The following is a 26656-nucleotide window of genomic DNA, read 5'->3' as shown; positions in this document are numbered from 1 at the left end:
AGGGAAAAACACTATTGTTTAGTTTTTTTTCTCTCTTGCTAGAGTATCCTTTCTATATTCCCATTTTTTTTTTTCCTATCCTTCAGACTATATTTACATTTCACACTTCAATTTACCAACAATTGTTGTTTGTTCTTTTCAAAAAGATTTTATTTCTGGCCTGGAGAAGAATAAAATCTTAATACAGCTTATGTCATTTAAATTAGACATTCAGGGATCCCTGGGTGGCGCAGCGGTTTGGCGCCTGCCTTTGGCCCAGGGCGCGATCCTGGAGACCTGGGATCAAATCCCACATCGGGCTCCCGGTGCATGGAGCCTGCTTCTCCCTCTGCCTATGTCTCTGCCTCTCTCTCTCTCTCTGTGTGACTATCATGAATAAATAAATAAAATCTTTAAAAAAAATAAATAAATAAATTAGACATTCAAAGACAAGTAGCACATGATCATAGGTAAAAATAAAAAGTCCTCTGCGGAGAAAATAAAATTTTAATGAGGATGAGTAACTAGATTAGATGCCATAAAACATATACAAGGAATAAGTCATTCAGTTCAGCAGAAGCCCTAGAGACATGGGTGAGGTAATCATGTTGAAGAGTTAGGCTTAGGTGGAGTACAAAAGATCTTGAACATTAAACGTACAGGATACCTTCACCTCACTTGGAGGTCTACAGAAGTAAATGAAATCCAGGGCCCCACATCTCACTTCAGAACTCTTCCAACATTTCTGCAATTCGGCCACAGGCATGAAACCCAGGCTTGGCTGGTCAAGTGTTCTCCAACAAGACCTAGAACATTGAAGGAGTGACCCAAAGATATAGGAACAGTTAGAAGTAATTAAGGTGGCGGCAACTGCCAAGCCGAGAACTTACCCAGCTGCATGAGTGTTGGGACTGTTATTTAATATCATTCAAGAACATGATTCCTGGAATAAGCACTGGATGTTATACTATATGTTGGCAAACTGAATTTAAAATTTTTTTTAAAAGAACATGATTCCTTCAAGAATACAAAAATTTCTTAGGATTAATTATCAACTTTTTATCCAACCCATATTTCTAGAATCTAACATGCTTAAATTAAGCACTGAAAATCATCAAAACTATTTGAAACTGTAATGGAAATGTTAGTGTATAGTGTATAAAGATGTAACTAAATATTCTTATATACCAGTATGTTAGCTGAACACAACCCTCTCATTTTCCATGCAGAAAAAAAAAAAAAGATATAAAAGATCTATATAGCAGTTGATAGGAAATTTTCTTCAGCTTCCAAGACCTGCAACTTATAGTGATTCTCACTGTGCCTCTTCCCAACCACTACAGCCAAGTGTGGAAATACAGAGAGACAAAGAAAGAGACTGATACCAGAGAGGAAAGGAAAATATTTTTTATTTTATATTTTTATACTAATTAACATATTTCATATTTGTGTGATCTATAACAAAGACATTTTTGTGAGATTTGGAAGGTCTGAATCCTGATAACATAAGACTTCTCGAAGTCCTGTATATTGTTATTCTTTTCAGCAAGGACAACAAGGTAGCCTCAAAGAGCTCTGTAGGAGACAAAGGTCTTATTAAATTTGAATCTGTATTGTCTCTTGTTATGCTTAGCAAAGAGGCTCTCTTGTTATGCTTACCAAGAAAAATAAAGAAGCTTCCAGAAATGTTTAACCGTTTACCACTACATTCTTGTTTAATTCCTCAGGAATTGAAACTTCAGGTAATGAGTTTATAAAATACTCTGTTCAGTCCACAGTACCTATTCACTTTGGAAAAATTAAATGCATTTATTTAGGTTTCAATAACCTCATGAGCCTTGCATTAATTGACACACTGGAGCTCATCTGTTAGGTGAAAAGGTCCCAGACCCTGTGACATTTGGCTCTTTCATCTCAGGTTGATATGAAATAAAATGAACTCAAGCAGATTCAAATCCAAATACATACCATTGTTTTGATACTATATCCTGGTTTTTTGAAATAAAAAAGACTATATATACATCCAAATACCATTTTGAACCTCTAATATAAATCTTGTTAAACTTCTATTACCAAATAAGTATTTATTTATTTAATTAAATTTTATATATTTATATTATTTATCGAATAAATTTATTAAATAAATTAATATGATTAAATTATTTGAACATATGATTAAATATCTAGTTATACATTGCTCAGACTCTGAGAGCATTTTAAATAAACATAGTCTAGGGGTGCCTGAGTGGCTCAGTCACTTTAGGTATCTGGCTCTTGATTTTGGCTCCAGTCATGTGAGATCTGCATTGTGAGATCAAGCACCAGGTGGAAACCCACAATGGGCTCCATGCTGGGCATGAAGTCTGCTTAAGATTCTCTCCCTCTGCCCCTCCTCTGCTCATGTGTACTTCTTTCTCTCTTTAAAAAAAATTAATAAATAAAAAATTAAAGCAAATGAATAAATATAGTCTCTGTGTGTGTACGTATATGTATATGTAGAAAGAACTCCTAAATGCTCATAATCTATTAGATAAAAACATGGATTTTAGACTTGGAGAAAACTTAATATTCTCTTCATCAATATTCTTCATTTTACAGATGAGGCCCAAAGAGAAATTAGTGACTTTTTTCAAGTTCTCACTGAAGGACCTTAAAAGAGTCAAGACAGATTTTTAGGTGTGTGGTCTCCCCGTAAGAGCATGCTGTGTCCTATTTTTGCCTCCGTCTTGGTTTTGGATGTAAAACCAGGACCTTAAATACTTTCCAAACCCCTCAAAATATTCAAGCAAAAATGATATTTAACATAAAAAATCGTGGACTAATAATCTTATTCATACTATTTTATGTTCATATTCTTCCTTTTCTCGATTGTAGCAAACATTACTCCTCTCTGATGTATATTTACATGTACATTCTTCACTGTATATTTAGTGTTGAACCATTGCAAGACATGAATTAAAACTTCCTATAGGAAACAATAGCTTGGGACGCCTGGGTGGCTCAGCGCTTGACCACCTGCCTTCGGTCCAGGGCGTGATCCTGGGGTCCAGGGATCGAGTCCTGCATCAGGCTCCCTGCATGGAGCCTGCTTCTCCCTCTGCTTGTGTCCCTGCCTCTCTCTGTGTCTCTCATTAATAAATAAATAACATCATAAAAAAAAAAAAAGAAAAACTCGCTAATAAGAAAACTTGCTGTGTCCACATAAGTGGGGTAGGCTCAGCTGAACTTGAAGCCTGTGCAGTCAGTGGAATTTGAATGTCGCATGTATCAACAAAGTTAGAAAGATCCATGACTTTCTAGATGTGAGCTATTCCTAAAAACACCAAATATTCCATTTTTCTCATGACTTCACACAGCACAAGGTTTCAAATAAGGCAAAATTTAATGCTTTTTGCAACTGCAAAAATTTTCATCCACCACATTGTGCCAATAATACTGTTTTATAATTATATTTTACATAATGCTTTTTTTTTTTTTCAGGGACTTGGAGGGAGATGAATGACTTCCTTTGGGCCCAGATGCTTTGTACTCACATCAAAAGGTTTGTCCCAAAGCAACTCCCCCTGCTCCAAGTTGTGTCTTTCTCAGAATCATGAAGCATGGGACGGGTTATAAGTATAATGTCAGATGACTTACAATTTGTTTTAATAACCGGCAGTGCGATGCTTGTTATTCACATTAAATACATAATAGACATAGCAGGTGGTGCAGTTTTTGTTCCTGATATCTCGTAAGAGGCTGAAATATAACGATATTATATCCTATAGTATGTTTCTCCTCAAGCTCTCTCCAGAATCAAAGAAAATTTGTGTTACTGTGATTTAAAATACTGCATGGGTAGCTCCCTGCTTTTCTATTAAGTCAGTGTTAGAAGAAAACCGATTATGAATACATATTACTTTTTAAATGTTCTCCCTTGGCAAGGGTCTGGATGGATGCTCTGGTTACCTAGGAGATGAAGACAAAATGAAAATTGATTGACTTATCAAATTGATTGTGAGTTGAGCTTCAAGTGGCAGCTGTGTGTGCCACACATGAAATGTAGCTGCTTGGAAGTGACTTTTTTTTTCTTTTGGTCTCATCAGTAATGACGCCACATAGATGACTAGGTAAAATAAAGTAGCAATATTTTATTAGAAAATGCAGTATTGAATGATCATCCTAATGATTAGCTGAGGGAAATAGATATTTTAAAGAAAGTACTCTGGCCTGGATGTTTATTTCAATGTGTCACTAAAAATGATGGCATTGATGACAGTAGAATTCTATCCGTGGTAGGAGCCCTGCTGCTGGTTCACTTTTTAGCAATAATAACCCTGCCTTCTGTTGGCTAGATTGTACTAGTGGGAAGGAAACTTAATGGATCTTACTGTAAAAGCAGCTATAACCTCCACCCCCTTTATTCCTCTATTCTTCATGCAATTTTTCTATACAATTAAGCAGGACAAGCTATAAACATAAAAAGAAGTTTCATTTTCTGAGCTCTCCTAACTTCTCATTAATATCCTCTTTCTCCCTTCAAAAAGACCATACCTCTTCTGCCAACTTTGTAATTTTGTGATGTCCCCTTATTACCCACAGCCCTCTACCATCGTCCACCCTTCCAGACACCTACTCGTAACACCACCCCACTATTAAAACTTACATATCCAGTGTCTCATCATGCCCAAGATTTTCTCTTATCTAGCAATCCAGATGGAAATAATCTGCTAACTAAAGTGTGACTAGGTTATAATAGTATAAGGAATTATAACTCCAAGAATTATTTTCATTGTGTTGGAGACAGAGCCTTAAAAAAGAATAGACCTATAATGGTAGAATGCAGCCTCCCCTGGAAAACAAGTGGTCGTAGGAACCTTCCTCTTTGTTCAATTCACACCCTGTAATCACCATAAAATTGCAACATGTGAGCCAGAACAATTTATCTCAGGAACTAATTGAAAACTAGACGAAGAAAAGAAGAAGGAAAAACAACTGAATTTTCTCTCTTTCACTGTAGAAACGCCATTCTCCCATGACCGTGTGACTCTAGGCAAACTTCCAGTTAATGCAAACGTTGCCAGATTTGCTACCAACTGTTGAAACTGAACAGGTACATAGAAAATCCCAGAGTGATGTAAGTGGTGGAGCTGAGAAGCTGGTAACCTAATAGCAATGGTCCATAAAGTTCTACTCTTGATATAATGAAGGAACACTGCTAAAGGGCTAAGAAAGTAAAATGCTGGGTTTAAGGGAATAAAAATACACATTTTATTAATGGACATAAGAGATGAATTGAAAAATGCACTAATGCTATGTTTCCAGATAGGAAGTGTCTATATGATAAATATATCAGATTTCTCCAAATTAATCTATAAACAATAAAATTCCAATCAAAATCTGAATGAAAGTTCTGCTTTGGAACTAAATTGTAAAACTCAGTTTCATTTCAAAATTTGTGAAAACAAAAACTAATAAGAAGGATCTTTTCCTATAAAATATAAAGATGTACTATAAAATTTTAATAAATAGTACAGTATTGCTACCACAGTAGATAACTTATTAATAGAATGGATAGGTGCCATGTATATAACAATCTAAGCATCTAGTAAGTGATAACAAAACTATTTCAAATCAGGAAAAAATTAATGTGAAATTAAATAACTTAGATTTCCTAAAAAGAGATAGTTGTATTCATACTTCCAAATTTATATCAAAATAAACTATAAATTAATTAAAATTAATGGAAAAAACTATAAACCAGAAGAAAATCTAGGGGTCTTTTGATATAAATTTAAGATGGGGAAAGTCGGGATGCCTGGGTGGCTCAGCAGTTGAGCATCTGCCTTCGGCCCAGGATGTGATCCCAGAGTTCTGAGGATCAAGTTTCACATCCAACTCTCTGCAGGAAGTAGCTTCTCCCTGCCTTTTCTCTGTGTCTCTCATGAATAAATAAATAAAATCTTAAAAAAAAAAAAAAAAAAAAAAAAGAGAAAGCCTTTCTATTAATAGTTAAAAAGGCAAAACCCTTAAGGAAAAAGGCTGATACAACTACATAAAAATTAAATTTTCTAAATTAAAAAAACTTTATATGACAAGAGCAAAAATAAGCAAGTGAGACCACAACAAATTAAAAAGTTTCTGCACAGCAAAGAAAACCATCGATGAAATTCAAGACAACTTATGGAATGGGAGAAAATATATTTGCAAACTCTATATCCAAAAAGGGACTAATATCCAGAATATATAAGGAACTCCTACAACTCAATAGCAAAAAAAATTTTTAAATTAAAAAGACATACAAATGGCCAATAGGTATATGAAGAGAGGCTCAATATCACTAATCACCAGGGAAATGCAAATCAAAACAACAATGAGATATCACCTCACACCTGTAAGGATTGCTATTACCAAAAAGACAAGAAATAACAAATGTTGGTGAGGGTGTGGAGAAAAGGGAACTTTCATACACTGTTGGCAGTAATATGAAATGATACAGCCACTATGGGAAACAGAATGGAGGCTTCTTAAAAAATTAAAAATAAAATTACCATACAATTCAACAATCTCACTTCTGGGTATATATTCAAGGAAACAAAATCACTGTCTCAAAGAGATATATATACTCCCATGTTCACTGCAGCATTATGTACAACAGCCAAGGTATGAAAACAACCTAAGTGTAGATGCACAAATGGATAAAGAAAATGTAGTAAATATGTACAACAGAGTATCATTCAGTCATACAAAAGAAGGAAATCTTGCCATTTGTGATGACATGGATTAACTTGGAAGGCATTATGCTAAGTAAAATAAGCCTGAGAAAGATAAAATACTCTATTGTATTACTTATATGTGAAATAAATAAATAAAATTAAAAGGCTGAAGTCAAAGACACAGAGTACAACGGTGGTAGCCAATGGCTGGAGGGTGGGGGAAACGGGGAGAGGCTGGTCAAAGAGCACAAACTTCCAGTCATAAAATAAATAAGTCATGAGGATATAATGTACAGCTTAGGGAATGTAGTCAATAATATTGTAATAGTTTTGTATGATGACAGATGTTAACTGGACTTATTGTGGGGATTATTTTAGAATGTATAAAAACACTGACTCACTATGATATACACCTGAAACAAATAGGATATTGTATATCAATTATATTTCATTTAAAACAAATTAAAAATAGTAATATTGTATTGCACACTTAGAATTTGCTAAGGGAGTAAATCTCAAGCAATCTCACATACACATACAAAAAACTAACTATGTGAAGTAATTAATGTGTTAATTAACTTGTTTGTGGGAATCATTTAATAAGGTATACATATATCAAATCATCACATTATATATGTTAAATATATTACAATTTTATTTGTCAATATCTTGGTAAACCTAGAAAAGAAAAAAAGAAAACAAACACACAAATGAGTAAGACAGCAAAGCCAAAAAAAAAAAAACCAACTTAATATGCAAAAGACACATAATCTGGAAAATATATTTTTTATAAAAGGCTAACATTATTCCTATATAGAGAGTTCTATAAACCATAGTAAAAATCTAAAAAAGAAATTCCAGTAAAAAAAGTAAGTGAATAAAATAAACAAGCAATTCATAAAATATGAAAATATGAAAAACAAGTTGGCATTTAACATATGAAATAATGTAGTAAAGGATATACAAAACTAATGACAAGATGAGGTTCAGGTGAAGATGCGGATGTGAGCTATCTCAAGAACTGCAGAAATGATATAAACTGCTAGGATAATTCTGGGGGAAAATTTGCAATTATTACCTAAAACTTAAGTATCTACACACCCTCCAGCTAGAAAATATCATTTTTAGAAATATATCCCAAATAAAAACCACAAAAATTTACAAGAGGTAGGTAAGAGGATATTTTTTAAGACATCAGTAAAGAATATAAAAGAAAAATAATATGAGTGCCCTAAAAATTGTTTTTTTTAATGACATGTAGCATATCCATACATTGGAATATTATGAAACCACTATAAAAGTTAATACTGAGTTTATAGTTTTAGCCATGGAAAGATATTTATGACATATTTGAGGTCAAAAACAAAGCAGATTAAATGGCTTTTTTTTACAGACATAGAAAAAATAATTATAAAATTCATGTAGAATCATTAGGAAAGATGCCAAATCAGTCTTGTTGGGAAATAAAAAAAAAAAAAAAAAAAAACTATAAGCATCACCTGATTTCAAAATCTATTACAAAGCTACAATAATTAAAATAGTGTGGTACTGACATAAAGCCAGATGTATATATATTCAATAGAAGAGAATCAAGAGCCCAGAAATAAACCTATGCATATGGTCAACTGATCTTTAATAAAGGTGCCAAGAATACACAATAGGGACAGGATAGTCTCCAACAAATGGTGTTGGAGAAATAAATACCCACATGCAAAAGAATGAAATTGGATCCTTATTTTATTCCATATACAAAAATCAACTCAAAATGGATTTTTAAGGTAAGACCTGAAACTGTAAAATTCCTAAAATAAAACACAGAGGGAAAGCTTCATGACATTGGTCTTGGCAATGACTTCTTGGATATGACATTGAAAAGTATAGGCACCAAATGCAAAAATAAGTGGGATTACATCAAACTGAAAAGGTTCTGCAGAAAAAAGGAAATAATCAGTGAAATGAAAAGACAATCTCTGCAATGGGGGAAAATATTTGTTATCTGATAAGAGGTTAATATCCAAAATATATGAACTACAACTCAATAACAAAGAAACATATATTCCAATTAAAATGAGAGCAAAGGAACTAAATAGATATTTCCCCCCCAAAAAATATACTTAGGGCCAAAAAGTATGTGAAAGGATACTCAACATCACTGATCATCAGGGAAATGTAAATCAAAAACACAAAGAGATATTGCTTCACACTTGTAAGGAAGATTATTATCAAAAAACCAAAGACAAGAAAGTGTTGTGAGGATGTGAAGAAATTCAAATACTGTTGGTGGGAATGCAAAACAATGCAGACACTATGGAAAACAGTATAAAGTTTCCTCGAAGAACTGAAATAGAACTATCATATAATCTATTAATCCCACTTCTGAGTATATAAAAGAACTGAAGTCAGGATCTCAAAGAGATATTAGCACTCCCATGTTCATTGCAGCACTATTCACAATAGCCAAAATATGGAAACAATCTAAATGTCCACTGGTGGATGAATGAATAAAGAAAATGTGGTACATACACAATAGAATATTATTCATTCTTAGAATCTTGCAACAACCAAAAAATATGGATAAAGCTTGTGGGCATTATGTTGAGTGAAATAAATGAGTCATAGAAAGATAAATACTGCATGATTCCATTCATATGAAGTATCTTACATAGTCAAACTCATAGAATTATAGAGTGGAATGGTGGTTTTCTGGGGCTGGAGAAGGAGAAAATGGGAGCTTCTAATCAATGGGCATAAAGTTTCACTTACACAAGATGAATAAGCTCCAAACATCTGCTATACAACACTGTGTCTGTAGTAGAACACCATATTATATACTTAAAAATTTGTTAAGAGTATAGATCTCATGTGAATTGTTCTTAACACAATTTTTAAAAAGAATAATATATAATATATATAATATATAATATATATAATAATATATAATATATAATATTAGGTTTTTAATATATAATATTAGGTTATTAGGTTTCTAAATAAAAAGAAAATACCCATTAAAAAATAAAGTAGGTTAGATAGAATATGTATATTATGCTACAAATTCCCATACATATATACTTGAAAGTAAATATGTGAAAGGATGCTACGATTACATTTAAGTTAAAATTTATATAAGGATACATGAGATGATTATATTAGATATATATGCTTTATACATAAACTGAATGTAGAGCGTGTGCATGACTTTTATTTTCTTTTTAATTCCTTTGTTTAGTTTTGTTTTAAAAGATTCAAAAAGAGCACATGACAGTATAATTAGAATTAGAAAAATAATTAACAAAATTTTCCTAAAAATAAAATAATTCCTTAGTGGGATAACTTTTCAAATGTATATCACATTCTGCTTGTGTATCTGTATATGCTCAAATATTGAGAAATTATATATTGTGCATGTCATAAAGCAAACTCAGTCCTTCTCAATCAAATCTTTTGCTTTCTTTATAAAATCTTCTTTGATAGAAATCTCTTTAGATATTAGATAATTGTATATTTAGAAATTTATTTAGGTAATTAGATAAATTCCTTTAGATTCCTGTAGGACCCAAATAAGATTTTTAGTGAAGGATCTGGTGGTCAGAATGACCTAAACTGGATAATCCTCTCCATTCACAAAGCAATTCAGAGATACAACTCTTGCCAGTAACACTCACATACTTTCATTATATACTAGAGCTGGGGGGAACAAGTGGTCTGTTTTAGAGTATGTATTAGGAACACAAGATGGCAAATCCTGATTTGTTTCTTCCTTTGATGAGATGTGGAATTACTGAGAAGTCTTTCTAAAATAAGACAATGAAAATCACTTCTATATCAATCAGCCTGAGAGGTATATAATGTCATTATTCAATATTAAGAATTAGAAAATTCTCTACAAAGACTAATAATAAAAGCCCCCCAAGAAGTACTTGGGTCCATGTCAGATGAACACATTTGTCTTCATAATTTGACTTTTATAAATTTTTATTTAATTATTCTCCTTTCACAGTTCTCATGCTAATAAAGAATAGGACTATTATATGATATTTTTATTCTCCACTTTTTTTCCTTCCCCAATATTCCTATAGTCAGTGTAAGAGAAATACATTACAAATAATTAAGTTGCTTAGCCATTCAGAAAAAGGTGTTTAGAATGAGGTAGAACTACATAACCTCTCGCTCTGAATTGCATTCATGAGTCTCTCTCTACATATCCACCACACATGCTTTTCTCAAACCCATAGCATTGTGTATATATAATTTTGTAAATGTTTGATTTATTGTTCCTGTCTGTTCCCTGGAGCTCAGCTGACTCTTATTTCTATTGGCCCTTCTAGGTGCCTTGGGACAACTGACATTTGCAAGACTTAACCTGAGCCCCACTAGTTACAAGAGCTCGGAGGTCTCAGCTGTCACTTCTGTTTCCATGGAAACTCAAATCAGATTGCCAAAAATGAGGTTAGTCACTTAAAAAAAAAATCATATTGTTTTTTAAAGAAAGAACTACTTCCCACCATCATCACATCACTTGAAATAGTGCATTGTTGAAAGCTGTTTTCTTGTTTTTAAGGATTAAATACCTGTTTCCATGGTAGCAGATTAATAAACTATAAAGATAGAGCTGAGCTCTGAAAATTCCTTCTGGCAGCACCTACATACTCAGAGCCCATTGTGTTCAGGAAACCACCTGCAGTGTGGGGCTCTAAACATGACTTTTTTTAAACAATAATAAAGAACTACTTTGTTTCTATTCATATATGTTTCTCATAGATGGAATATATTAATCAAATACAGCAACAGGAGGGTTTTTGTAGTAACAATAATAATTACTACTATTTGTTAACTGCCTATAAGACCATAAATGTGCAGGGTGCTTTACATAAATGATCTCCAGTTCTCAATACTATTGCCTTCATTTTACATGGAAAATGAGACCATTGAAGGTCACAGAGGTATTGAAGCCATTATTCAAACTCAGATCTAGCCCACTTTGGGGCCAGGGCTCTTTTCTCGTCTTTTTCAAAGTGAAGAATGGAACACAGAGAATATGGTTTGTCCCTACCTTTGCTGCCAATGCAGGCATGGGCACCCATGGTCAGTGCAGTGGGGGCATAATCTACATGCAGAGAATATAGTGAGAGGGAATCAGGTTCCTCAGAAGTGTTTAAGGACTGTTAGCTCTTTATCCGATAAAGTCATAAAAAGAATGCATAGGCGCCCCTAAAGCCCAAAATGGAACCTAATCTCACAGGTATGCAATCTCTCCATGGAACTCTATACAACATCTCTCTTCACACCTCACCCTCTCACCACCAACTACAACCTAATATATAAACAATAGCAATGCCTTAGAGTATAGGCTTTCTACATAACATAGGTGCGCTGATTTTTTTTAAAGATTTTAATTAATTTATTCATGAGAGACACAGAGACAGAGACACAGGCAGAGAGAGAAGCAGGCTCCCTATGGAAGCCCCAGGGGGACTCAATCTCAGGACCCTGGGATCACGACCTGAGCCAAAGACAGTCTCTCAACCACTGAACCACCCAGGTGCCTCAGGTGCGCTGATTTAAATGAATGACTAACTTATTTTAAATTCTTAATCAAATGAAAATGTTAGTCAACTCAAATGACTGCAGAAGGAGTTGAGTAGACACATTGTTGTGCCCTGCAATAATACTTTCTGTGTTTACTTGAAAGTGCACATTTCTACTGAATAATCAAAAGCATAGGTGACCACACATTCTCCAGAAAATTAGACAGGGACAGAATGGTCACTTATGTCCTATTCTAAATTAATTCTGTCAGAGTTAAAAATAAACCCCCAAAAGCTCTGAGGACATACTTAATAGAAACTAGATCCATTTCAACATTAAAACAGCTGTCTTCCACATTTTTTCTCAGGCAAAATGTACATGGAAAACTGATATAACAGATTTTGTTTCTAGGCAAAATGAAATGAATGATTTTAATGTCAGTACAGGAAAAAAGGAGGGGGCAGTTCCCAAAAGAGCAAGTCAATGCTCACTTTTAATTTATGTCAACGTTTTTCTATTGAAGTAGGAAAAGAAACCATGGACTAGAACATTTTTTAAAGGAGTAAAGTTGAGGCATACCTGACATCACAGTGACACACTGTTTAACCTTGAACTACTTGGATTCTTTGGCACAGGGGTAAAGTTAGTTTTAATTTAAAGAGCTTAGAAAATATGCTATCAACAGTCTATATTACATTTAATTTGAAGATACAATTACACTGTTCCTCAAAATCACAAGTACCTCTCTGAAGACCAAACAGTCTGAAAATCAATACAAAACATAATTCCTCAAGGAAAGAAGTGATTTTCCAAACAAAATACAAGTTGCCATTTGTAACTCATTACTGCCAACAGTCTGCTCCTTCAATTTTCAGATCTTTAGAAGTGATACTTAGAATTTTCAATCCTCTGTGCTCAGCCATAATGTTAATCACTGCAGTAATCCAAATGAAGCTACAATAAACCAAAAATATGTAGTAATCAGGGAAAATGTATTCCAAATGGACAAGCAAAAATATTTTGCGAAACTTATACTTAATTATACTTGCAAAGCTATAAATTAGAAGCAAGAAACCAAAGTACAATCAGCCTACACCAGAAATGGAAGATAAAAAGACCCTTGACTATAGTTCTGTATATTTATTTACCCACAAATTCCAACTAAGCAGGAAAACAATCATCAAGTAGGAAATTCTATGTGTAGGGTAAATTTTATCTAACAACAAAGTTCTAAGAATTCCCTCAAATATACTTCTAAATTGAGAAAAAGTTTCTCCCTCTTCTACCCTTATTTTGTCTGTGGTAGAATGGTCCCCCCAAAATTTCCATGGCCTGATCCTTGGGACGTGATGAGGGAACAGAAGGCCAGCTGAGGACAAAGCACAGGCTCACACTCACAAACGACCTCCCCCCTAGGTAAGACATATGTGACTTTCCTCAGGCACTCCTGGCTGCCCTAAAGCTTAAGGGAAAGGAAAAACAAATAGTTAATTTATAGAGATTATAGTCCGATAGACATGAACCTCCCTCAGTTTACAAAATGTCTTAGTGATTTACAAGAACAAAAGCATTTTTATCAATAACCTAACTTCCAGAGGGGAACTGCCAACTATCTTAATGTTAATGCTTTACTACAGGGGAAAAAACCTCACCTATATTCCAAAACCACATCAGGACCTATGAGTAAATTACATTACATGGCAAAAAGGACTGCAGATATAATTAAGGTTACGGACTATAAATAAGGAAGATTATTGGGGATTATCTGGGCAGACTCAATTCAATCTCATGAACCTTTCAAGGCAGAGAACGTTCTCCAACTGGAAGAAGATGAAAAAGGCAAAAGAAAAAGCGTGAGAAGGATTCAATACACTGTTGCTGGCTCTGAGATGTAGGAGTCCATGTGCAAGAGCCAGAGAAGAAAAGAGAAGGTTCTGTTGCACCTCAGGGCAGCACTCAGCTGACAGCAACCAAGAAAACAGGAATCTCAGTCCTACCACCACAAGAATTGAATTCTGCCAACAACACGAATGAGCCCACAGTGGGTCCTTCCCAAAGCCTCCATCTAGGAATCCTGAAATTGGCATCATTTTTCCATGATTTTTTTAAAAGATTTTATTTATTATTCGTGAGAGATACAGAGAGACAGACAGACAGACAGAGGGAGAAGCAGGCTCTCTGCAGGGAATCTGATGTGGGACTCAATCCTGGGACCCCAGGATCATGCCCCAAGCTGAAGGCAGACAGTCAACAGCTGAGCCACCCAGGCATCCCTCTTTTTTCCATTATTGAGCTACAACTAAAATATAACATTGTGCAAGTTTGTGGACAACATGTTGGCTTTGAGTTAGGGACAAATGAGGCTAGGCAGGGCTAGGTAGGGGGCCACAGAATCAGGCTCACAAAAACCCCAAAAATGTGGAAATGAAAGTAAATTAGAGATAAATAAACCAGACCATCCTGTCCCAGGTGCCAGAGGTGGAGTCTTGTTATAACAGCTACTTGTGACCAACAAATTACCAGACCCTAAAAAGGAAGTAAGCCATTGAAGCTGTTATCACTAGTCCTTACTCAATGGTGATATCAATAGATAATGTTAAAAGGATTTAGGTTCCCCAGTTGGCTTTCAATAAAAGACCAACTCTACAAGCCTTCAGTGGCAACCCTGTTGGGACCCCTCTCACTTTTGAGAGCTTTCTCTGTATATTTGCTTAATAAACTTCTATCGCTTTACTCACTCTCCTTTGTCGCGAGATTGATTCTTTAACTCCATGAGAAAAGAACCAAGCTCTCCCGTATCAGTTTGACACGTTTACACTGCAATATGATTGCCAGTGTAGCTTTAGCTAATCCTCTATTGCATCACATAATTATCATTTTTCAAGGACTGACATCCTGGCTTTGGCCTTGTGAAACCCAAAGTAGAGAACCTATCTGAACCAACCAGAACTTCTGATTTTCAGAACTATGAAATAATACATTGGGTTATTTTAAACTACTAAATTGGTAGTGATCTATTTTTTTTTAATTTTTTTTTAAGATTTTATTTATTTATTTCTGAGAATACACAGAGAGGAGAGAGAGAAGCAGAGACACAGGCAGAGGGAGAAGCAGGCGCCATGCAAGGAGCCTGACATGGGACTTGATCCCGGGTCTCCAGGATCAGGCCCTGGGCCGATGGCGGCGCTAAACCACTTGAGCCACCAGGGCTGCCCAGTAGTGATCTATTATACCAACAATGGAAAACAAATACATCCCCAACCCAAAAATCTGTTTTCCTTTCACCTCTTACCTTTATAGGGAAGTAAACTTTGCCACCCCCAAGAAATGCCTTTTTTGCCACATTGATTATTTTAATTTGGTTATCTTTAAGAAACTGCAGGCACAAGAGAAGCTCTGAAAACTGAGTAGAAGTTACTCTTTTGTAAGAAACATTTACATGTACAAGGGAAATTGCCTTTCGTAAGGGTGTCTCCCTGGCTAGACCAAGAATGATTCAATGATTCAAGGATGATTCAATCTCTAGGAGCGGTGATCAGTGGAGAAAGCAATGACAAATCTGCATAACAATTTTACCCTTGTTTACTGTGCTTTTTCCAGTATTCTCCTGAAACAGCTCTCCCTCTGCCACAACATTTTCTTTTGTTGTTAGCTGGAGATAGTATTTAAGGTGATGGCTTTTGCCATTTCAGGGAGTTACTCAGTTTTCCAGGGCCGCCTTCTAAGTATAAAACAAGTATATATGTTATTAAACTTTTGTTTTTTTCCTGTTAATTTGTCCCATGTCAATTTAATTCTTAGACCAGCCAGAAGAATACCAATACCTTTTACCTTCTTAAGAAATTTATCTTCTTAAATTAAATTTATCTTCTTAAGAAATTAAAATCGGCCAACCATGCCTTAAAATAAATCTCAAACAACTTATTTCTGTATTGAACAGAGTACTCACGTCTATCTTTGAAAAGCACTTCTTGCTATTTCTGGCAGATGTAAAATAGTAAAGTGTAAAAACCTAAGGGGGAATAGGTGAGTAAATTCTTCAATTTCCTCAAACTTTAGTTTCCTTATCCATTCATTAAGGAAAATGCTAGCTCCCTGACAAAGGTGAGGGATGAATGAAAGGTTTAATAGATGTAAAATACATAGAAAATGCTTCATGTACTTCAGTCTCCTCGTCTACAGTCTCTTCTAAAGCTTTCTGGAGGCTACAATCCCAAATTTAAGAACACCGTTTCCACCACCCTTTCTGTAGGTGGCTGCACAAAGCAATAAAAGTTCATATGACAAAGTTACTAACAATGATTTAAATCTTCCTGGAAAGCGTTTCTGAGAACCAGCCCATAGAAATCAGGCCTGATGTCACACAGCCATTAACATGCTTACCAATGACTCAAACAAAAGAAGAAGGTGTTCTTATTATTTCAAGTTTACACTCGCTTTTTTAAAGTGTGAATAATGAAAATAAAATTTGAGATGATCTTAATAAATTAGGGGGAAAATACATTTTAAAAATAGGGTAAAAGGAGAAAAAAATAAGGACAAAGGCATAGCAGCACAGTAGAAAAAAATGTAAATAATTTGCCCAATTCTAATGTAGAAAACTATAGAGAGTTTATTGACAATCCATAGATAAAAAGTTGCTAGGAAACAATTATCAATAATTATTGAAATTGTTAAATCGGCTGAACTTAGTAATGTGGGTAGATGAATTGATTAATGGGAGAACTGCTTTTGAGATTTGTCCAGCTTCTCATTAGCACATGAAAGATGCTCAATAAATACTTGTTGAATGAATGGTGAGTATTGATATTATCCTTGGCCTTAAATTTAGCTCTGAAATTCCTAGAAGAATACATTATTATGATTGAAATTAAAAAAAAAAACAATAATCTACCTGCCCCTTTTCCAGACATCTAACCAAAAGCATGGAAACTTGAAAAGTAATCAGCAAAATTTTATTTCTTAATCTATCAGTTTTATAGTTTTGTCAAGTTTACAGAAGTCCATCTCTAACAGAAACTTTATATGATTAAATATAACATGGTCTCTATGGAAATACAACTCATTGCATTAAGTCTGAAAATCATTCATGATTTAAAATTATTTTAAAATGTATACTGAACTTTAATAGTCAAAATATTTGTTGAGTTCGTTATTTGGACTATAAATAAGAACTATAAATTTTGAGGGCCCCTTGTGTCCCTTGTATTTATTAATGACTGACCACAATTTATCATAAGAATCACAGATTCTTGGATGTTGGAACAAGTGGACCATGTGAGTATGGACAGAGAAGGCCTGTTGAGAAAAAAACACTTAAGATGACACTAACCCTTGAAAGATGTGGAGTTTCCCAATTAAAAAAAAAAAAAAAAAAGGAGGAACATTCCTGGAAGAATGTCACATAAGAAACATTGGATTTAAGACATTGAGGTCAGGAAAATGAGGTCAGGAAAATGGAGAGGGTTTGAGAAACTGAGAAGTGGACAGTGTGCCAAAAATGTGGTGTGTGAAGGAAAGAAATAACATGATAAAATATAGGAAATCAGGCAGGAGTTAGCCATTGCAAGGCTTTGCAAGTGATTTTAAAACAGATTTTTTTTTCCTAAGGATACTGGGGAACCTAGATTTGTATGTATGTATTTCTCTAAATTTTTCTTTAAAAAAATAACTAAATTTTTCTTTTAGTTTATACTTCTGTTTTGGTTTTTTGTTTGTTTTGTTGTTGTTGTTGTTGTTGTTGTTTTCGGGGGGGGGGGGGCGGTCTACAGCAACTTTATTTTCACAGAGAAACCAAGCTGCAAGAAGTCTACGTGACTGGAGCAGAGGGTGGTTATCTTTCCAAAGGGTGAAGCCTGAGCCCAGCAGGCAGCACACAAAGGTTAAAACCAAAACCCAGATATCTGCTTTCCTGGTTCTGCCCTGCATTGCCCACTCATGATGTGAGATTAGAGACCGCACAACAGTACTGAATGAAGAGGTCCAACCAGGCGGGCGACATCCCGACAGGAGACAATCAATCATTGACGAGGATGCTGAACTAAGTGCCATTACCTACTCTCTGCAATTCTTTGATGAGAAAGGTGAGGATATGGGATGAGCAGTAAATTATATTCTTAGTTCTTCCAGTAAGTAAATTCTATAGGATAGGGCAGGTGGCCAATCAAGGACTAGAACAGGATGAAGATCTAGGCTAGTTACAGATCTCTGTGCCTAAGGAAAAGAACAGCAATAAGGGAAAATAAAGGAACATTAAAATGCCCAAAAGTACTGAAAAGAAGAACCTTAATTTTCCCCCCCTAAATAAGACAGGAAATAGCATCTTTTATTTTCCTTGCTGCAGTGGCAGCAGGCTTGCTGGTTTTCATGAAACATGATTTCTGTAATGAGGTCTGTTGACAAGCTTGCTCAGTCACGGGAGGACAAACACGAGGCTGCCTGCTGATGTTAGAACGGGCTCTGCCCACAACACCTCTTGTAGGTGCTATTCTCATGCTAGATCTACAGAGGTGCCCCAATACCACTGGTAAGGGGCTGCAGTTAAAGCTTCTGAAATATTGCAATATGATGGACAGGATATTTTGGGCTATGTCTTTCTTGTACATGTAAACTCTTTTGGAACAGCTGGAGTTAAAGGACAAGCAGGAGTTTGGTTTTGAGCCCCAGAGTTTCAGACACCCACCACAGGCGCCTCTGCCCTATTTCACTACACTTCTTTTTTGCAAAACACATCCAGTGGTTGAGTGTTAACTACTGTGGTTGAAAGAAATGACCTGCTCACCACCATCCACCCCCCTTCTCCCTCCATGTGAATCTCACAACAGCAGAGGCCATAGGCAGGAAGGTTGTCTCTGTTTCCTCTCACAAGGGAAATTACTTGGTAACCTGGTGAATGGCATGGGCAAGGTTGCCCACATTGCCAGAGGTGACCCCTGCCACGGAGATGTGGCCATCCTTTGTCATGTAGATGGAGAATTCCTTAGCCAGGCTTTAGTCCTGTGAAACAAAACATGCCAGTCTGGTCAGTGATGTGCTGCCAGTTGTGGAAGGAGCCCTCCTTCTTGAGGTTGGAGACCAGCTGAGTCCACATGCTAATGATGTGGTGGGCCATGCCTTTTACTTACTGCAACCATTTCGCAGGTCAGGGCTGGTCAGGATGGTTGAGGCAATTCGGGCCCCATTGATTGGAGGATTGGAATACATGGGACGGATCAAGATCTTCAACTGTGACTCCATCCTTTTAGCTTCATCAGCATCCTTGCAGACCACAGTGAGGGCTCCCATACGCTCACCATATAAGCCCATGTTCTTGGCATAGGATTGGCAGAGACAAACATTAATGCCTTGTTCGATGAAGTGGCGTACAGCCCAGGCATCCTTGTTACCATCACCACTGGCAAAGCCTTGGTAGGCCATGTCAAAGAATGCAAAGAGATTGTTTTCACCACTGTTGCCATTTCCTTCCACTGCTCAGGACGGGGGTTTACTCCCAGGGGATTGTGGGCACAGGCATGCAGGAGAAGAGCACTTTGCTGTGGCATTTTTGAAATGTCCTCTACAGTGCCTGTGAAATCAAAGCTGCACGTCTTGGGGTCATAGTATCGATAACCATGGAGCTGCATGCCAGCGACCCTGAAGATCGGTGTATGATTTCCCCAGGATGGTTTGGGCAGAAAGACATCCCAGCTGAACTTAAAAAAATCTTTGCAGAAAACTGGCTGCAATCTTCAACGCCCCCTTTCCAGAAATGGTCTGCACGGTGATATACCGGCTACTTTTCAACACTTCATTGTTCTCACCCAGGGCTAGTTCTGCAGATGCCTTACAAAATTCAGCAAGTCCAGCAATGGGCAGGTATTCTTCGTCCAAATTTTTTGCAGCAATCTGGGCCTCTGCCTTCCGGACCCTAGGGAGCATGTAAGGCTTTCCATTATCATCCCAATAGGCGCCAACTCCCAGATTCATCTTTTTGCTGTTGGTGTCTCTCTTAAGGGCTTCTGTGACTCCCAGGATGGGGCCTAGGGGCCCCATTTCCACATGGATCCACCAGGAACTGGCTCTTGCAGAAGCCACACCAGTGAGGCCCGGTGGAAGGCGGCGGTGACCCTGGACAGGACACTGCCGGAGGGCAACAGGGCCATGCTGGGTGGCGAGAAGGTGGGGGGGGCTGCAGGCCAGAGCTCAGAGCCAGTGGGCCCAGACACCTGTACTTCTATTTTGATAACCTTATTGCTCTTTTTTTTACAAAAGAGTTAGGAATACATTTTTAAGAATAATAACATATCTACAACCTATTAATATATATTAATTACACATTAACTACCATGAAGAAAATGTCACTGGTCTTTCTCAATGTAACTTTAAATAGCTATCTTAAACAATTAATAGAACAGATCCTCTATATAAATTAAAGGGATAGTTTGACTGCCTCAGCAGTAATGTATCTCCCCTATAAAATCGTTTGATATTTGGCAATCCCTATTCTCTGGATGTAATTCTTCTTCTACATTTATTGACTCATTAATGGGCCTTTTGTTAGTGGTTAAAGATGTTTGCTTTGCAAGGAATTGTCTCTTTTGATGTATCTTTTACCAAAATAGTCTTCAAAGTCTACCATATGGCAGAAAATAATCCCAATTTCAAGATTTTAAAATCAATTTTATAAAGACAATTTTAGCAAAAAGTACTTTTAAAAATTTATTTATTTACTTTTCCAGTGGATATCCCAAGTAGAAGATACTGATATTTTTATTTCAAGGGGTGCCTGACTGGCACAACTCTTGATTTGGGGCTCATGAGTTCAAGCTCCATGCTGGGCAAAGGGCCTACTTAAAAAAAAAAAAATGTGGGTTTTTTTTTAATATTTTTATTTCAATAAATTATATGTATACTAAAAATTCTACGGACCAGAGAAGCATGCAACCCATTTGATTCCCTACTGATCAGATTATTTACTATAAATGTGATTTCAGTTCTTCATATTTGCTTGTTGTTATTGCTGTTTTTGTTTTACAAAACCTTACTTATTTTTCAAGAAATTTAGGAGGATTCAAAATGGTATGAGCTTGTTAGGAAAGAATAAGACCATCAGAATGAGAAATGAAAAGAAACAAAATGTATTCATTCCGAGAAGAATCTCACTGTTGAACATAGGAACAGTTAGGCCATCTTAATTTCTCATTATATTAATTAAATCTGGATTTTATCTTAACCTACCCTGCATATATTTCCCCCATCCATCTTTAACTTGATCTTCCATGGCCAAGGGTGGACAAGAAAAGAGAGAGCGCAGAAATAAAGAAGTTTGCTAATTCCTAAGTATTGCTTTGTTCAGGACATATTTTCTGATAAATATTAACCCAACAAAGCAATTTAGTAAGAAGTCTATGTATTTCTTAGGCCAGAATTTTAAAAGATACCTACTAATGAGATCTTAAGCTTCTAGATAAGTATAAATAACACCATTGGGTAACCATGTCTTAGTCTGGGTAGACCAACATTCTAGAAAACCTTCTTTTGAAATGAGGCATTATTCACTGCATCATTTATTAAATAAATGGTAATATTCCACAGACCTAATTTATTACAACAAACACTGAGGTTTGGAAGAATTACTTTCTTCCCCTGATGATTTTGGAACAAATGGGAAATAAGATGGAGAAAATAAATAAATAGAAATAAAAAATATTGGCTTTATTATTATAAGCTGATTGAAAAATGTGAATTTAGTTTTGCAACCAAAAGGCTTACTACCTCCCCTGCTCCCACACCACAACTACCCCCCCCCCACACACACACACACATTTTATACTTTAGGAAGACTACCAAAGAAAATTTTGAATCTGCAGGATAGATGTACTTATCCAAGACTGGTCACTCACACTGTCCCAAGGCAATGTGAGGAGGAAAAAAGAGTTAATCCCCAGGGGTCCAATAGAGAAAATATACATAGACATCACTTATCAATTAGGACACTGACTTTGTCTCATTGATTGCAATGAATAATGGGTGGGGGGGATCCCTGGGTGGCGCAGCGGTTTAGCGCCTGCCTTTGGCCCAGGGCGCGATCCTGGAGACCCGGAATCGAATCCCACGTCGGGCTCCTGGTGCATGGAGCCTGCTTCTCCCTCTGCTGTGTCTCTGCCTCTCTCTCTCTGTGTGACTATCATAAATAAATAAAAATTTTAAAAAATAAAGAAAAATAATGGGTGGGATAAGAGGCCAGGAGGGTTACTCTAGCAGAAGTGCCCCACATGAAAACATGAGGTAAGTGGAAAAGAATTTGCTCCCATCTGAGGCCCAAACGGTGTAACTCAATAATTTTCCAGATACTAAATGGAAAAGCTATAGCTTCTTAGAAGCTATAAGACTGCATATGCCTTGGGACTTCAAAATTCATAATCTAGATTTAATATCATATTAATGCCTCAGAGAACTTAGTTCTTTGAAAAAGAACTCCCCTAATTCTTTAAATAATAGCATACTATTATTCAAAATACCATAACATTATTTAAAATACTATTATTTTAAAAAATAAAAAATAAAAAATAAAATAAAATACTATTATTTAAAATACCGTACTATATCTCCAGAATTTAGAAAGAAAGGCCATTTGTTCATTTATTCTAAACTGCTCACAAAATAATGATGTAATAGTTAACTTTAATCACCTCATCATAAAATTTTTATACAGTATTACTAACAGAAAAAAAGAATTTCCTCAAAAAGTAAAATGTAATATGCACCAATATTTATTTCCTAATAAAAATTTAATTCAGCATTTAGACTAAAGAGTCACTAGTTCTGTTAGCTGCTTACAAATTTGTTTCATGTAACATCTTTATAGCTGGTATTTGAATGGTATTCATAATGCAATCTTAGCATCTCCTTTCTCCTTTTTTTAACCTCAAAATTTTCTCTTACTTTTTGTCCTTCTATATATATTACTCTATTTTCTCCTTACGATTAAAAATATGAATTCCTAAATTCAAGATATCAAATAAGTGTTTACCATTTAATTTCTATATTACCATAAAGTGCCCTATTAATATAATTTGTACAATGGGGTGAACTATTTTATTTTTTATCTTAAATCACAAACGAATGTTTAGGATAAAACAAATATGAAAAAAATATTATCCAAGACTTTGGCATTTAAAGCGACTTATTTATGCTCTCAACCTATGAACCAGAAGACTTGAAGGGAGCAACAGCTTCATTTAATCATCTTGAGGAAAAGAATAAATTGATAGGATTAAAAGGAACAACTTAAGCAGAAACCGTAGGTGTCCACATTCCTGAAATATATCGTTTTCTGGACAATTACAAAAACACCAGTGATGGTTCCTGGCAAGTCACTCAGTCTGGAGTATAAAGACACTTTCCTAAAAATCCTTTGATTTCCAGAGTTGAAAGGTATTCAATAACAATCACTGAGTTCTGAAATGACATAAGCAGCCGGCTGCATGGGAATCAACAGTGAGGATAACATAAAGGTTTCCTCATCCGTCTAAGACAAATGCCTTGCACAGTGCACAATTTCCAAATGAACTCTGCACTGATCCCACTGGTTGCTTATCAAATGTCCACCATGTTTGTCACTGTGCTGGAAGCTAGAAAGAAGGCATAGAGAATTCAAAGGCTGACAAGGATAGATCTTCCTTCATTAAGTCTACCTCAATGTTGTTGGGGATAAATATGAGAAATATCACATAAATGGGACTCAGTAATAGGTATCAATAAAGTGCTCTGTATTGTACCTTTAATTTTTAAACAAGGCTTGAAAGATACTTGAAAGAAAACGAGGCTATGAGAAAGAACTGACTCCCAACATGAGCTAGCCTTTAGAATAACAGAGATTTGGAAGTTGGTTAGGATTCAGCATAAGCTGGCTGGCAACAGAAATTTCAACAGGTCAGACACAAGTAAGATCCAAATATAAGCACTGAGACAAAGAGCCAACATGAATGGTCTAAGAAGCATAAGGGTATCCTAGCAAATGTATCCAAATCCCAACAATAAAAAGGAATACAGAAGAGGTGACTCTAAATTATGGGAGAATGGGGAACTTTGGATAATCTGCAGCTACCAAGAACCCCCCCATGTGTGGGGTTCAGAAGCACCTGGTCTTCCTTCAAGGCCAGGCAACAGGGATCCCTGGGTGGCTCAGCAGTTTAGCTCCTGCCTTTGGCCCAGGGCGTGGTCCTGGAGTCCTGGGATCAAGTCCCACATCGGGCTCCCTGTATGGAGTCTGCTTCTCCCTCTGCCTGTGCCTCTGTGTGTGTGTGTCTCTCTCATGAAAAAGTAAATACAATCTTAAAAAACAAAACAAACAAACAAAAAAAAAGACAGGCAACCGAAGACAGGTCCCAGACCTTGAACTTCTTCCCTGTTAGAGTCCTATATATGGCACTTAAAGCTCACACTGGACCTGTTAAAGGGAGTTCTCTCTCTTTTTTTTAATTTCATTTATTTATTCATGAGAGACACACACAGAGATAGAGAGAGGCATAGACACAGGCAGAGGGAGAAGCAGGCTCCATACAGGGAGCCTGACGTGGGACTCCATCCCAGGACTCCAGGACCACGCCCAGGGCCAAAGGCCGCGCTAAACTGCTGAGCCACCCAGGGATCTCCAAGGGAGTTCTCAGCAGGCTAAAATATACTATGCCTAATGGCAGAGGGGTTCTGGAACAAAAAGGTTCTGAGACTAAAAGAAAAAAAAGGGGGAACTCTAATAATAATGGAAAAAACATTTCTGCTTCTCACAGCTTGTTGCCAAGACCAACCGCAAACAAAAGCACATCAATTCCAGCCACCTTTCAAGCAGAAGAGGAAGAAATTACGTGCCAAGAGGTGTGATGTGTTATATCTTTGATTTTTATGCAAACCATCCTAGGTACAGAAAGGAAACCGTAGATCATGGAAAAAGACACTATTAACACCAAATGAAATTCCTGGTTCCTGTAACCATAAACACAGATAAACCCCCAGGCTTTTTTTTTTTTTAAGATTTTATTTATTTATTCATGAGAGACACAAAGGCAGAGATATAGGCAGAGGGAGAAGCAAGGTCCCTGTACAGAGCCCGATGCGAGACTTGATCCCAGGCCCCCAGGATCACAACCTGAGCCAAAGGCAGATGTTCAACCAGTGAGCCACCCAGGTATCACCCAGCTTTTAGTAACAAAGGAGGCTGCCAGCACAAAACTAGGGACAGGTAGGTCTGGTACTAGGTCCCTGGTAGCTGGCAAGAGTATGGAGGAGGCTCCATTGCTCTCCCTGACTGGACACACACAATTGCCAATGCTTGAGAGAAAACACACATTCCTAGGAGACTTGAAAGAAAGGCAGAATGGCCTCATGATGAAGGAATTATTAACTAAGCTACTTGATATTGCCATTGGACATTCAGAAAAATTCCTGCAACTCTGCAGGACAAACACCGTTTTAACATAGACCATTAGTCCACTCATGGGTTCTGAAGGGATCCAAATTGAACTACATAATGAAGTGACCTCTAACATGTGTCAAGTAACAAGGCAGGCATAGGTCCCACTACGATTTGAATATTTGAATATCAACTGATTGGCCCTGGACCACTAGAATTATGTCAGAGATTGCTTGGAGCAAGATCCTAGGTTCAGAAAAAATGAATACTATGAATACTACCTTTGTACTTCCTTGTCCTTCTCCCTTCTCCAAATCCCACCCATATATTTCCTGTTGAAAGGAGAGGTACTTGGACCAGTAGCACTAACATTGGTAATGGGTAGAAGGCACTTTAAAAAACACAGTGGAATCTACTAGGCTCATTCAGTTCACCTTAGAGCTTAAGGTAAGTCCTAGAGTCCCCATTTTCTTAAGAAAACTCAGGCTTCTTGGAAGAAGCTATGTAAGAAATTGGGAGAGGGTGGGAAGCTAGAATTGAAAATCCTCACAAAGAGAGGCTATCATAGAGTGTGCCAGGAAGACAAAAAACTTTTTTTTTTTTTAAGTATGGAAGAATAAAAAGACATGATTCCTGTTTGGACTATACATTTATTGTCACTGAAAAAAAGATTCACTTGTTTCATTAACAAGTACACCACACTTGCGGTGTCCTAGTTCAATTCTTTGGCATCATTACCTCCATAGTTGTGGAAATAAAACTTTCATGATCAAAATAAGCCACAGTTATTTGCTAACCACATAAAGAACCTCAGACAAAAATAAATCTTATCACTATTGAAGGCAAAGGGTTCTTTGGGACTTTTTGTATCATCAAAAAAGGAAGTGGAGCAAAGAACCAGCAGCAGAAGCCCAGGCAGGAGTCACTCCCGGGAGTTACTAAAGAGTTAACTACCTAAGGAATCATCTTACTTGGGGCCTTTTTCTCGTCTCAACAAAGTAAATTACCCTGACTCTACCTACATAAGATGATGGGAAAGCCTGTGAGACAACCGTGTAGTTTT

The 26656-nt window shown here is 36.4% G+C and overlaps 1 long non-coding RNA gene and 1 pseudogene across 5 annotated transcripts in view; both read right to left on the bottom strand.

Moving 5' to 3' along the window:
• Nucleotides 1-469: 469 nt before the first annotated feature.
• The window catches only part of LOC140621280 (uncharacterized), an 82428-nt gene continuing 56241 nt past the window's right edge, over nt 470-26656 (bottom strand). Inside the window, exon 8 of one of the 5 annotated variants that reach the window (XR_012021005.1) lies at nt 470-785. This is a non-coding gene — a long non-coding RNA (uncharacterized lncRNA). Of the gene's footprint in view, nt 786-12119; nt 13158-26656 lie in introns of those variants that run through there. The other 4 variants (XR_012021006.1, XR_012021007.1, XR_012021003.1 and 1 more) reach the window with 4 other exon arrangements.
• On the bottom strand, nt 18984-20344 carry LOC140621279 (aspartate aminotransferase, mitochondrial pseudogene; annotated as a pseudogene).

Source organism: Canis lupus, chromosome 30 (assembly GCF_048164855.1).
Source record: "Canis lupus baileyi chromosome 30, mCanLup2.hap1, whole genome shotgun sequence".
NCBI lineage: Eukaryota > Metazoa > Chordata > Mammalia > Carnivora > Canidae > Canis > Canis lupus.
Note: the sequence above shows the minus strand (reverse complement) of the source record. Positions and strands in the feature narration are given on the sequence as shown.